The sequence below is a fragment of the Pteropus vampyrus genome, unplaced genomic scaffold (assembly GCF_000151845.1).
Source record: "Pteropus vampyrus isolate Shadow unplaced genomic scaffold, Pvam_2.0 Scaffold119, whole genome shotgun sequence".
NCBI classification, from domain to species: Eukaryota; Metazoa; Chordata; class Mammalia; order Chiroptera; family Pteropodidae; genus Pteropus; species Pteropus vampyrus.
In genome coordinates this window covers 1,969,102-1,984,614 of record NW_011888900.1, presented here as the reverse complement: position 1 = coordinate 1,984,614, position 15,513 = coordinate 1,969,102, and the positions used below count along the sequence as shown (strand labels likewise).

Sequence of the window (15,513 nt, the reverse complement as noted above, 5' to 3'; positions counted from 1 at the left end):
TGCTCTTGTGGGTGAGCATGGCATTTGACAAAACATGGCGCATTTCTTCCTCTCGAAATCAATTCAAATTTTACCGCCACCGTGAGACGGAGGGTGGAGGGAAGGACATCTGAAGGGAAGGAAGTTCAGGAAGTTCTTCAAGGTTTTGCAGAAGTAATGTTTGAGGTTCGGTGTGAAGGGTGATTAGGAATTAACTAGGTAAATGCCCTCTAACAATGAGAATTCCAGTCAGAGGCCCTACGGCCATATGCAGCACAGTGATTTCGAGTAATTGAAAGGAGGCTATTGTGACTTGCTTTGAGGAAGCTGATGAAGATGGAAACTTGTTTTCCCTCTCTCTTTCTCTCTCTCCCCTCCCTCCCCCTTCCTCCCTCTCTCTCTCATGTTTTATCAAATTTTCACCAACAATAAATCAACGTTAACAGCATTTAACAGAAAAGATTAAAAAGAGAACTTAGGCTCACCAAGAATGTTTTCTTTTTTTTCTCGAATAAAAAGGCCTAAATTAAAGATGAAAAGAAGATATCCAGCAGCATTTCCTCTGGCAGAATTTGCATTAAAACATTTACTTAAAGCCATTCTGGGTTATCTAAAGTCCTTTCCCCTAATGCTGTCAGACAGAGAAAGGAAAGTAGCCAGTGGAATGGATGGGCTGGATGGACCTATTGGTCCAGGCAGGCTTGTGCCCCTTGTGAAATTTTACACACTATTCCCATACATGCTTGTATTTCTGTGCTGGAAAAGGCTTTATCAGTCTCTGTAGTGCTGCAATGAATTTATGAGCCTAAACAGATACTCACAATTTTTAGCTCTATTTGTCCATTTGAAGAATTTAGGACGTCTTGGGTTAGGGCTAAATTATTATCCATGTTTTCATTGAAGCGAATGAAAAACTTCTGTCGCTTCTATTGTTTTGTCTTTCTGACTTATTAAAAAATTTCAAGGTTCTGGATGTTGGCTCTTCTTAATCCAGAACACTAGACCTAAATGAAATTAAGGAGGTTCATGAGAGAACAGAGAATAGGTGTGCGTATATATAGGAATATATGTGATGAATATAGAAGATATTGATATATATGATATATATGATAAGTAAGCTTAGAAAATAGAGAGCAGCATATAAAAAGGTACAAGGAGAAGGCAAAATTATAATTTTATGTTGACGGAAAAATTTCTAGACATAGATTGAATTGTAAAATCAGTGAAGCTTATCTTTAATGCGTGTTTCCTTTCCTTTCACGCCTCCTCCCGCCTCTTGCTCTTCATGGGCCAACGCACAGGGATGTGGTTTTCCCTCCATCATCCGCCTGGTTCCAACCCCTATCCTTTACTGTTCTCCAAAATCTTGCTTTGTTTTCAACAGTCACTCACTCTTCCTCTCATTCTTATCAATCTGAACAATATAACTCCCCCAGGTTAGCCAATAGCAATTTGGCAACTTGATAACTGATGAAAACAATATAATTTAATTAAAAGTGGGTGTAATTTTAGACAATATATATTTTTTGGTATGTGTGCGTATATATATATATATATACATACATGTATGTATATATATATATTTATATTGGCAATGAAATTATCTTTCTTGTTTTTTTTTTTTTTCTTTTTTTAATTTAGTACCTAGCATGCCTGTGATCCCAGATAGATCCTTGAATACTGGCATCTTGTTTTTAGATGACAGAATCAAAAGATGATCACTGAAATGTCTTTCAGCTCCTGTATGTTTTCATTCTTTGCTGAGAAATTCTATTCTTCTATGCTGACTTAGAGGACTTTGGTGTCAGGTCTCTCCATGCAAAATATCTTCCCAAAAAGTTGCAATGTGTGGGCGTGCGGTATACGTATGTTTTGTAAAGTGAGGACCTGACCATATGTTGGGGAGTTTGGATCACGTGGCTCATCTAAAATACCTTCCGAGTTAGACATTGCGTGATTCATTTCTTTAGCACTATTTCAGTCTTTTCGAATTATAAATATAAAATAGTTTGTTAGTTGACTGTGTTTTTCTGGACCATTTTTTAAAACTTGGTTCGTGGTTTTATTTTAATAATAACATGATTTATAATATTCATTTTTCTTCCTCAAAATATACATTGTGGTACATACAAAATACAACCTTGAATAAATAGTACATCTTGAAAATGAATCATTCTAAACAGTCAGAACATATATCTCTACATGGTTGAGTTTCTTCCTTTAAGAAAAAAACCATTTATCTTAATAATTTGAATGCTATTATTCTAAAAGTATGTTACACATTTTTTTCTACTCTCATAAGCAGCACACAAAATCTAATTATATGTATTTTAATAATCTTAATAGTCTGAGGTGATCTTAACGGACATCAGTTATGAACCCACATAGATTTATAGCACAGCCATCATGATGTAAGGCTCTGTGTTCCTATCGTTCCTAAACCTGGTGTTTTAGGATTTCTGCTTTTAAAAATTAATATGATGATGCAAGCAATTGTATTGCATAAATATTAGCATACCTCTGTATTTGTCCTTCTCCATGCTTTTAATTGAATGTTACACAATTTTGTTAATTTAGAAATTATTTAACCAGAATATCTTAAATTGTGTTTAATATAAGGGCAAATAAAAGTCCCTGTGAGACTCTCTCATGAGCAGAGTAATTAAGCTTTTGTCTAAATATTCTGTGACATGTTGCTGAGAAGTTTCTGGTTCTACTTTTTTTCTTAAACTTTCAGTTCGGTGACAGTATTGGAATAGTATACATTTCCATAGGGCTTATTTTAAATCACATTACCTTTTAAGGAACAGTAAGAGAAAATGTCATCATTTAAACTAAATATTGATTCCACCGAATCCATTTGTCTATCATTTCCCCTGAGAAACTTTAAAACAATTATACTTGCTATAATTTTATCATTTCGTGTCCCCTGGTATATTAGCTTGCTAGGACTGCCATAACAAAATGACACAGGCTGGGAGCCTTAAACAACAGAGAGTCAGTCCACTTTACCAGGTAAACACACAGGAAGCTTCATACTCAAGTACCATCATCAATTCGATATCCCCACAATAAAACTTCAGAAAACAGTGGCTCTACGTACTGAGAAAAACCTTTTAAAATTGCACTTCTGAAACTATTTTTCTTAATTATAATGAGATTGATTTGATTACAAGATTGATTTGAATTATATTGATTAAGAGAAAAAAGACCTTTATATTACTCCACTAAATTACCCAGAATTTTTTTTGGTGGGGAGAGGGGATAAGGTGATAGAGTGTTAGTTTCGAACAGGCCCTCTCCCAAAGAGCCTTTCTTCATCCTTGAAGGATTTGAGCTCCTTCATTTGCAGATTAAGAGGGTCTTTACTGCTGTAAACATGGTGGTTTTAGGCCTAAATCCATGGTGATTTGTTACAGCAGCCAACGGGAACTGATACAAAGGCTTCTGACTTTTAACTTTGCATTTCCTCTTCCTAAAATGGTAGGGCTTATTCCTCTATCCCTGGGATTCAGGCTCAACAATGTAACTTGCTTTGGCCCATAGAACGAGACAGACATTTTGATGTGCCAGCTCCTAACAGCCTGGGCCTGAAGAATTTGTGTGTTTGGATGACTTTTGTACTTCTATCACTTTCAAAAGAAGGACACACCTTATCTAACCCTCTGGTTCCAAGGAGAGAGTGAGAAAACTGTGCAGCAGAGCTCCCCAGGTGGGACCACCCGGAGTAGAGACCCTTTGAGTCCATCAGACAGATTAGCAGGCTCACCCGAGATGACAGAGGTACCAGCAGCAACCTTCAGACGCTCAAGAAATGAACATTTATTATTTTACTCTACTGCATTTTGTAACAGTTAATTTTGCAGCAGTAGCTACCAGTTACAAGGGTGACAAGCACTGAGTGGGTATGGAGCAGGTATTCCAAACGATGAAGAATTGCCCCACCTATGCACCAGAAGCACCTACGAAAGATATTGGATGACTCCCATCTATGACAGAGGGGTGAGGCGCAGTTAGGGCCTTCCAGATAACTGGTAGTTCACACTCGAATTCTGTAAAATATATAATTTGCAGTTTGCACATAGTAAGTGATCTTTGCTTAGAAATTAGTTACTGAGAGATTTTTCAAAACAAAAGACACTTAAATAATTCCAGTATCCCAAAGCTCAGGCTAACCGACAACAAGGGGAGAATAAAAACAACAACAAAAAACTCACATTTCTTTGTTGTTCCAGTTACTAACTCACTTGCCAGTAATAATTTGGGCTTAAGAAGACACATAGGTTTAGTGTAGTGCAGATGTAACACATCAAGAAACGGGTCTGAGTTGGCTCAGGGCGAAGAAGTACCTGACAGTTTTTTTTTTTTTTTCAATTTCCAAGTGGTTATTTTACCAGATTGTTTGAACATTAAATTTATCCTTATTTGCAATCCAAAATAGTTACCTGAAGTTTGCTCTGTGCGTGTGTATGTTTACTTTTATTGTATATTTGTTTTCTAAACTCTAGCTACATGCTTCCATGGGTTATTACATACTGTCAAGAAAGTTAATGACGCAGGGATGGACTGTAGGTTGCTCAGCAGAGGGTCAGCAGTGGAACCAGACTCAGAATCACAGAACTGGCTCCCTGTCTTACCTGTTGTGTGTCTTTGCCTCATAAGGGTTTTCAATAATAAGGTAATAAAAGAATATGAGATTCCCTGAGTCGAAAAGGAGAAGAGCAAGATGTACATTATTACCATGGCCATTTATGGGGCCATATCTTCCAGGCTCCTTCTCAACTGAGGTTTTTCAGCTCAGCAGGTTCAGAAATTTTATGGAGCACAGATTGATTTGGCTTCCTCAAATGCGCTGTTATTCCATTCACACAAAACAGGCATATGCCAGAGGAATAAATGGATTAAAGTACAATGGAGACAGAGCTGCCAAACCGAGCAGAATTAATCACATCAATGGTCCATTCATTTTTGTCTAGTAGGGAAATAAACGTGAGAAACCAGAGCACGACAAAAAATTGCTTGATTAATACAAAATACGGCTAATACAGTAAATGCTTACTAGGGCCAGTCAGTGTTTTAATGTTCACTCTATATTCATCTAACCAATCCCCAGATCAACATTATGATGTAGAGACTATAATTATCCCCCAAAATGAGGAAGTTAAGATGTGGTCTGGTTAAATATCTGTCCTAAGTCACAGAGCTAGCATGAGGCAGAGCTAGGATTTGACTCCTATAGTCAGGTTCTAGAATCTGCACTTCTAACTGGTCTTTATTAAGAGTTAGTTGACACAGAGAGTTGTTTAATCAGGTTGGGTCACCTATTTTTAATAGTTCTTTATCTCTAGCAAGGTAATGTATTACGTGGCAGAAACTGTAAGTTGCTTAGTCACTGTATTTTCTGTCTTATTAAGAAAACAAAGTTTGCTCTGGGGTAACACTCTGTTCTCAGCTTCCTTGTCAACATGGTGGCTATGTGACACCTTTGGCCAATGAGAATTCAATCTATGTACTGGGCATTTTTCAGAAAGTTTTGCTATCCCCATTAGCTCCTTTGCTTTGTTATTCTTCTTTTCCTACATGAAATGTGGAAGTAAAACTGAAGATAGAAGTGCCACCTTAAGAAAATTAACAACCACATGGTAAGGGTGACATAGATAAAGGACGGAGTGATCTGTGACATTAATGACAGTACAGAGCTGATGCAGAGGCCTATTCTGCTTTCATCTTGACTGCTGTGTCTCTGTAGGCAGACAATGTCTGTCTTCCTCATGTGACTGCGAAGAGTTAGAACTCTGCTTGTTTTATTATCTTTGTTTCCTCGGAGTCTAGTATGATGGCAGGCTAATGGTAATTACTCAGCAACATTTTGAACCAGTGAATAAATACATGACTATAAATGGAGACTGCCGTGAAAAGAAAATATTCCCACCGATATTGTGGTCACAAAGAAGAGACATAGCTTCTGCAAATAATTGGATCTTTTATTGGATCTTAATCATTGAACAGATCGGCCACTGTCACCTTTCGGAAGCACGGCCAATGAGGAAAGACTGTCAGCAATGAATGCACCATATGGAAGGGCTGTCGATGGGGATTTTAGTGGGGGTGTCATTGAGTATCAGGATGGGCAATGTTACTCTTTGGGATTTTTCAGGCAACTCCACAAGTTCAAAAGCAGTCACATTTGTCATTTGAAGGGAGAGCACAGGTATGTAATCCTTCAATATATTTCACACTGACGTAGAGTAAGTCAAGAGAACCGCACGTGAGTGTGTGTCTAATGTGCTCCAGGCACTTTTCTTGCATCGTCTCATCTAATCCTCATAGGGCAGATTGTATACTTTTCAGTTTATTGATTAAGAACTTGTGGGCCCAAGTCCAAAGTCATACAGTTAATAGAATCTCGATGTTAAATTAAACCCACGTTTTATGAGGAAGCCTATAGCCTACACCCATTTGCCTCAATCCTCAGTTTCTCATATGGTAGTCTGTTAGAGCTGGGAGACCCCAGACCCCAGACCCCAGACCCCAGACCCCAGACATGGACTCAAGACAACCCAAATGTCCACCCATGAGACGTCTGACAAAGGAGGGAAAAAGGACCCATGCAAAGATGACTGCCTTTGCTCATCCTTGTGTACTGACCCCAGTGATCGAAATGCTATGTTTGAACTACTGCTAGACTGAAAGGAATAATCCGTTTTATCCAGCAAAGCATAGTCTTTTGTCACATAGAGACTAATTAAAAATGGTTGTAGCTTTTCATCAGAGAAACTCAAGAATGATTACCTAATATTTGTTTTCCATTTTTTAAATTTGACTACAGATATTGTTTATTCTCTGATTTCGTTGTGGAATTTATCATTCTCTATTTCATCTCTAACTTTGTATTTAAATTGAATACCTTTCTCAAGTTATGCCCAGATAGTCACTTCTCTATTCTTTTTTGACTATATTTGGGACTTTTCAACCCATCCAACGACTTAGAGTGGCCCTAGTTTCTAGACCAATCCTGACCTCAGGAAAAGAGAGAATGGTGACAGTCTTACAGAGAGGACTTTACTGTCAGGTTCTTATGGCCATGAGTTGTCAAAGACATAGGACCCAAATGCCATCCCTGGGAGACCCTCAGATCCTAAGGTCCATTCTAACTTATACCCTACTTCTGGTTTTGTTTGTTCATATCTTTGATTGATAATGTGTGTGCCTAGTGTATTAGGAGCCTGTTCTGCAGGACCGTGGATTCTGCTCTTCTATTTCTCACCCCCCTGACAGGTGCCCAGGGCCCTGCTATCTGCTGACAGATTCCCCAGTCATACCATTTGCTTGCTGGCTCGTCTCTCTAAGTCCACCTGCTCTGAGATTCTCTATTGCTCTGTTCTGTCTACCTGTCAAGTCATCCCTTTTCTTGTATTAAACTTTCCAAGATAATTAAGCACTAAACCCATAAATGTGGCAACAATACTAAAAGTTCAGACACAAAGCCATAGCAGGGTGCAATCACAGCAGTGCCTCCAAGTCCCGCTCTAACGGGACTCTCTACTTTTGTTTATTTCACGCTCCCTGTTCCCACATCACAAAAAGACAGATGCATAAAGTAAATTGAAAACTCCATTAAAGAAACACAGCACCCGAGGGAAAACCACAGCTTTAAAAGAACAAAGAAAAGGCCATCGAAGTCCATCTCGCTGACCTCTTCCAGACGATCGGTGTTGCACTTTATCTGAGGACTCTCTTGAGGATAGAGAAGAAACGTTCGCTTTGCACGGTGGCTTTGGGAATTTGGGGGGACTGAATCGGTCATAAAACCTAACAGGATTACCGAATGAAAGCATAAACATAAAATGAGGTGTAGTCCAACAGGGAGCCTACACCGAAGCGGGGAAAAATAGTTCCTCCAGAAGAATGACACAAATAAACCAATTTAAATTAAAAACAAACAAGCAAACAAATTGCTAAATAGTATGAAATGTGTTCATCTTCCAAATAGCAGGTTAAAGATATAATAACCAGGAGAAGAAAGACTCGGTTGAGCTTTCATAAAAAGGTCATTGCTAATTCAACAGTAGTTTAAATGCACAGAGGAGCACCACAAGGAAGAAAAGGCAAAATGTTACTGAATGATAAAAGTTTGGAAATGGCTTCTAGAAAGTTTCATTTTGTTTTTTTAATTATATATGTATATTTCTCTACTAATTTTTTTTTTTTCAGTGAAAATGTATGGCCAGCTCAGTGGAAACCTGTTCCTTTAGAGATTAAATTGAAATTACATGTATGAAAAACACATTTCTGTGAATAATGCATATCCCCTTTCATGACAGTCATGCCAAAATTTATCATACCAGGAAAAAAACTGGCTGACTTCTGTGTATTTTACACCAGGCTACATTTAGGAGTCACATTTTCATGGTCTCATTCTTAGAACGTCATTTCTCTTCAACAAATATCTGGCAGAAATGTTCTTAGAATCTTAATTGAAGAGGTGTAGAAAAAAGGCACATTCAGGGTAAGTGATAATAAGAAAACAATTCTGGGTGGATCAGGAAATGAAATCTTAAATTCTTGGCTTCTAGCCCAGTTTCCGAAGGCTAATGCTTTTGAGAAAAAAAAAAAAAAGAAAAGAAAAGAAAGAAATATAATTTAAATAGCTCTTATAATAAAAATATATATTCTTGGGTTGAGAACCAGGACTGTAGTTCCGGTTTCAGCATTAACTAAGAGTGCAACCTCAGACAGGTTACCTGTCTTCCCTTCTCTGAGAATCCTTATTAACAAATACGTGAGGTCACCTCTGAACACTCTGAAATGGTTCCTTGCTGTCCATTCCTGCTGGAACGGTCCACTTCATTTCTGGAGTGCTTTTACTATTCTTATTTAATAACTTTTTCTTTGTTATTTTTTTTTCCCCTCTACCCTTCATTCTGATTAAATTTCTCCCTATTCCAATTGGTGGTGTCACATTCAACTCTTCCAGTACTGTTCTTCTTGTCCGCTTCCTCTCTTAAACAAACATTTAATAATGTCTCATTCCCAAGTGTTGAAAGACAAAGGGTATCAGCTTCACATTTCCAAAGCACTTCCCCGCTGCCTCGATGTCATCATTCCTACACAAGAACACTCAGTGTCAACTCCTTCCCTTTACTCCTTGCCTCTTGAATATATAATAGATTTATTAAAATTCTTGATTAGGCATCTACAATCTTAACCTCCTATCAAGTTTTCCCCTTACTTTATAAATTTGCCTATCTAAGTCTTCTCTATCCTTCAAACCTGGTCAAAAACTCTCATAAATGTTAACTCATCACAGTGATGTTTTTCTGAGCTCCGTGAGCATTTTTTTGAAATCTATTTAACAAAGGTTTAATCATGTTTCATCTTGTGGCATATTATTATTTTATTGTTAGTCAGATTCCTTTCCATTGAATAAAAGCTCTGCTTTGCAAAATCTTTGAGAAATAATTTATTCCATTAAGCTAAGCTTTCTGGCTAACTGGAGTTTCTCTTCTTTTTACTTTAACTCCTTCTTATTTTAACCATTGGAGATAGAAATAGTTCTCAAACAGATAAGACATTTCTATGCATTTGGAAATAAAAAATGATGATTGATTAGTTTTCTTGTTGGTTTAGTATAATTAGTATTAATATGTTTTTCTAGTGTTATATCATAGTGTTACTCTAAGAGGTTACTAATAGACTACCTAAAACTATAATGCTTACTGAGAAATATTTGTCTGCCATGTAATTTTATTTTTGTTCCATTATAGATTTTTATTGCCAGTTTGCCTTCTTATAGTAATCTTTCTCATCATCGCTAATTTGCTAAGAACTCAATAATCGGATATCCATACTAATTAATGTTTGCATGTAGAAATATATGTAATTATTTGGAACATATTATTTGCTTTCCTATAAAAGATCTCTATAGAGATAGTTACCTTCCAATTTTTAGATGAATTCAAGATAGATATGAGACAGGTGAATTTCAAATAGATTTGTTTGATTGATTGATTGATTGATTGATTGATTTGGCACGGCATCCCTTGGTTGACCTCACAGATTGCAAGGACCTTGTCAACTTACAATCCCTTATTTTTTATTTTATTTTTTACACTTACAGCACCCGGTCTTCCTAACTGGTCTCCCATCCAAGTACTAACCAGGCCCGACCCTGCTTAGCTTCCGAGATCAGATGGGATCGGGCTTGTTCAGGGTGGCATGGCCGTAGACAGTATTATTATTTAAAACTGACTTTGAGTTATGTTTTATCCTTCCAATTCTACCATAAGTATAAATGTACAGTTCTACAGTTTTTAACTCTTTAAAAAATTTAGTTCAGTATTTTGTATTTTTAAGAGATACTGAAATAGGGATTAAATTCAAAAACTCTCAGGCTTAAAGCTCCGTAAATGCTTAATCCTTTCTTTTTAACCGATTTCATGTAGAAAATATTTCTGTTAACTACCAAATTGCACTGGTTGGTGGTTAGCTTTTATTTCAGTGCATTAAAGGCTGTCTACAATTTGTATGTAGTTTTACCTCTCACTGTCTACCTCAAACCTCTATGTCGGAATTCTCTGTATTTCCTAAAAGTATTTTGCATTTTTCAACCTCTATGGCTCGTTATTCTTACGAAGATATTTCAAATGTCATAAGAAAAGGAAGTAAACTTTTTACCATGTGAATTTCTCAGCCACCCTTTAAAGAGAGTCTAGTCTTTGCCATCTCATTTCCTGTGTCTTCGCTGTGCACAGAGAGAAACGAGACAGATCCAGGACCTTTGGACTGAATCGCATGGAAAGAGAATGGGACTTACTGGTGGTGATGAAATGAGTAGATACTGAAGGTGATATGGAGGGGCTAGTAAAGTCAGTATTTAATGCAAGTAGGTTTGGGGGGAATTTAGACAGAAGGAAGAAAGGTACTATAGACAAAGCGCAAGAGATGAAAGAAGCAAAATTTATTAATATTTTCTATGTTTTAAAAACAAATCCACATGTGCTTTCCAATTGTATTTGCTAGGAATTTGAGGCTTGTTTAAATTTTAAAAATGATTGAGAAGTGTGCTAGACATATGAATGTATCTTTGCAAAAGAAAGATTATTATTATTGCTATTACCATTAAAATGTGTGTCCAACACCTAGGTCAAAAATTTAGCTCTATATTGCAAAGATTAGTATCGGAGGACATATGTCTTTCTTATGACTTATGGAATGTAACCATAAGGAAAGAATGAATTACAATGAAATCTAGGGAAAAATATAATTGAAAGAATTAATCTGATGAGTGAAGAATGTTATATATGAAAGTAGACAGCAGTACTCATGATAAAAACAAAAATTAGAGACAACTTACATGTCTAGTGATATAAAATTAATTTAAATAATACAAAATGGATACAATATAACCAATGTAATCAGCAAAATAATAATCATTATAAAGGTCTATACCTATTAAGTAAAAACTTAGCTTCTACGTAAGTAATGTGAAGTATATAAAGTTAGCTCATTTTTGGTATTTATTTTATATGTATATATTTCCCTTAGGAAATATAGCTTACTTTTTAAAAAATTCTTTACAGAAGTCATCTTTAGCTACTAAAATTATAATTTTTAATAATTATAATTTGTTTTTTAATGTTTGTTATTTTTCCCAAGGTCATGAATTATTAATGTAAACAAAAAGAAATATAATTCTTACAATCAAAAATTACCAAATGCATAAGTTACTCACCATTAAAACTCGCTCTTCAGAAGTGCTGGTCACCTTAACACTGGAAGTATTCAATCCAAGATCTGCCTGGTACTGACAGGGACTTTTTCAGAGAGATTTCGCTAAAGAACCCTAAGTCCATCTCTCTCCCATTTCTCTGTCTCTTTCCCCCTTTTCAGGCTTTAACATTTGCTGATCTGATATGTACTTTTAAAAATCCTTTTTCTAGAATGTAAGCACCATGATCATAGAGTCTTGGTTTGTTTTGTTCACCTACATGTCACCAGAACCTGGGCACGTGGTAGGCCATGAATCTCTATTCGTTAAAAAAAAAAAAAAAAATGCATGATAGCAGAGAGAATAACGAGAGTTGATTCTTAAAAATGAAATTCAAGGCATTTTATGGGCCCGATATGTATGAAGTGTAAAACATCAGAAAAACCATTTTGCTACTAAAAAACAAATTAGTACCACCTCCTTTTGGCTTTTGTTGGCTAACTGTGTGACTGTCACTTATAACTTCTCTAAGTCAGAGGTTTTGCATCTATAAAAGGTTATTCTAACATGATCTGCTCTGTCTGCTTAACTCGTGGGGTGTCGTGATGAGCAAATAAAATAACGCACACACACATCCTCTGAGAAAGATAACCATTATATAAATGTAGGATATTTAAGAAGGGAGTTTGTGAATTTAAAATATCTAAAGACCGAACAATTCATTGTATAGCCATAGACAGTGACATTTGATAACATAAGAAGCCCATGTGCTATCAAACATTTTATATGAAAAAATTGGCAGTGCCATACATTGTTGTGGATGACATGTCATCCCACTGTTGACAGAAAAGGACACACTGACTAGAGAGGCGATGGGGCTCAGATATGAACTATATGTTGCAATCAGGTAAAACAGAAAAGATTTATGCAAAAAAATTTATTCTTCTGACAAGACTGATAAGAAAGAAGGAAAAGCTGAACAAATAGATAAGGACCGTGGTTTGGAATTACCCAACTAAGTCATAGTGACAGTCAAAATGGGAAGAGCATCGTCAGAAAGCTGATTTCAGCTGAATGATGATGTGTTTTGCAGAGATTTAGCATTAACAGGAGCAAATGCAACATTCTGAGTCATTTTTTTAAAGAAAATGGTGTGAGAAGAGGGTACATGTCCTTTAAAATAAATCCAGACGCATGGAACAAAACGCGGCCATATAACTGACTGCTCCTCAGCAGCGCTGAATACATTCAAGCTGAAAATGCAGGTTTCTAAGAAGTCAGTTTCAAGGAGATAGATTAATCCTGAATATGGTATATTGAAAGTGCAAACGAGCTGGGCCCTGCTCCCGCAGTCCCCAGACTTCAGATCAGTCTGTGTAGTTGTCATGCTGTTTCTTCATCTATAAAAAGAAAGAACTTACTCAGATCACATGTTTGATCTTGTTGTAAGCAGTCAAAAGTTTAAGAAATAAGGGAGTCTGAGAGCACGTTAAGCTATAATGAGAATTAGCATATTAATTATATGGATATGTAGCAGGATAAGTGAGCTAGTGGAGCAGACGTTGCATGTCCTCAGCCTGGGAGTTGGGCGTGCCCTGGGAACAGTGCACGGAGGTGAGGAAGGATGTTGGTGACAGCATGAACTCAAAATGATAGGTAAATGTCCCCGGAAACTTCAGGCAATGAGAGAGAAGAATGTGGGGGGTGTTGTGTGCTCACCGTGAAAGACCGGGTGATTTGGATGATGTTTGCCCTAGTGTCAGAGACGATGTCAACAGGAAGATGGACAGCTGTATGTTTTCATCTCACAAGCAGAAGAGGGATGACTAGAACTACCTACTGGCTTTCCTTGGGTTAGCTAATCTTTGCAAACTATGCTCTCAGAAAGGGTGTCAGTAAACCCAGTGTGCAGAAAGAAAATAGGTAACAGATTTTGTCTGCCTCGCTGGGTCATGGCAGCAGGTGTGGCTTTGGTATGTAATCTAGTAGTAGCCTTTTTCTTTTGATATCAATCAAGCTGACATTTGTGGAAACTGCAAGCTGGAGTTGACGAAACGAACAAATAGACACTTATGGAAGCATAACAAAACAAGGCGAACCTCACGACTGAAATCTTTACTTTGGGCATTTAAAATCCGTGCCACAGCCTAGGATGGATGCAGCAATAAAAAGATAACACCAATATCATGAGTTAATTAGCAGAGAAGGGGTGTTTTTACATGGAACCATTTTTTTTTGTCCTCGGCCAGGAGAGTTTTTCTCAATGAAGACTTTCAGGTAGAAAGTAGGAGTTGCGTTCTCATGTATTTTGACCTCCTCCTGTAAAACTTTCTTCCTTCCATTCATAATTTTATATAGAGACAGACAGACAGACAGAGACAGATACAGACAGAGACACACAGAGAGAGAGAGATTGAGAGAGAAAGAGGCATCTTTCATGAGAAACTCATCTGAGAGGGTGTTTATCATAGAAATGAGGCACAATTTGCATGCACCATGAAGCACTATCTCAGTATGACAGTAAGGGACACAGAAATTGCCAAATTGATGGAGACTGTAAAAGACTCGCAGCAAACTCTTTTATAATCTCTATGTCTGTAGTTATTTTTACTCTAGAAATTGTTAATTCAGGGTGGTGGGGTGTACATTACCTAATGGCTGTATGTATATATATCGGCTAATATAGCTGTAAAAATAACTATAAGAATTGTACCCATCTCATTACACTGTCGAAATGGTTTAAAGAGAAAGTGAATTTTAAACACGACAGGTAAGGGTGAGCTTGATTGAGGCTGGACTCCTACAGCCTGGTTTCCCAGCCCACAAGCTGATGCTACACACTGGCCTCCCGCAGATCTCTGTAGGAAGCAGCTCGAACCCAGGGCCTGAGGCAGTCGTCCTGGTCCACTGCATGATTGGACTCTCCATGAGTTTCTGCCAATCATTACTCTAGCCAATTGGTGTGTGTGCTGTTTGCCTTCATTCATGTGATAACTTAGTCTGCTCTGGCTGCTTTAACAAAATACCAAAGACTAGGTGGCTTATAAACAACATAAATTTATTCTTCTCATTTCTGGAGGCTAGAATTCCAAGACCCAATGTGCTGGCAGATTTGGCATCTGGGGAGGGCCAGCTTCCTGGTTATCTCTTCTCCAAATGTTGTTTGTATTACAAAACATATGTAATTATACCATTTAGACTATATATACATATTTTTCTTTGTCTATAATTTTATGAGTGAATTGATTGTGTGTTAATATACACTATGATTCCAATTATCCTTTGGGATTCTTTATTAAAGCCCAAATTCAAGAATATTTTACATATGCTAAAGTAAATAAGATAGGCAGCAACTAACAATTGTCACGGATAAATATTTAAACAGAATGTTTTTGTTTAGTTTTATACTTTTCTAGGTACACGGAATTATTATACAAGTCCAAAGAATCACTGTTTTACCAAATTAAACAGCTGAATGAAAAGTATCCACTCAATCAATAATAGCCACAAGAGTCAAATCAATTATGTTTTTGTTTTTCATTCAGAGAGGGTGCCATTCCAGTGAAATAGTCTTTAAGCCTACATCATAAATTCTTAAAACTACTCAACTAGAGATGTCCTATTCAGCTTTTACTAGACTGTGGATATAATGTATAGTATAATGTGTAAGTTACTTATAATCAAGCAAAATACCCTAATAACCACTTCTGTTTTTTCCTTAGGTTTGAGAATAAACATTTAAAAATTATTTGTAGGATGCGGCTACTCTGAGCAAAATTGTGTTCATAATAGACCTTTTCCTTTTCTGCGTTCCATTAGATTAG

At 36.9% G+C, this 15,513-nt stretch overlaps 1 non-coding gene across 1 annotated transcript; it reads right to left on the bottom strand.

Annotated features, from left to right (window-relative positions):
* Nucleotides 1-10,090: 10,090 nt before the first annotated feature.
* Nucleotides 10,091-10,209, bottom strand: LOC111743700. The gene has a single exon (XR_002781842.1). It is a non-coding gene; the product is annotated as a 5S ribosomal RNA (ribosomal RNA).
* Nucleotides 10,210-15,513: the final 5,304 nt, after the last annotated feature.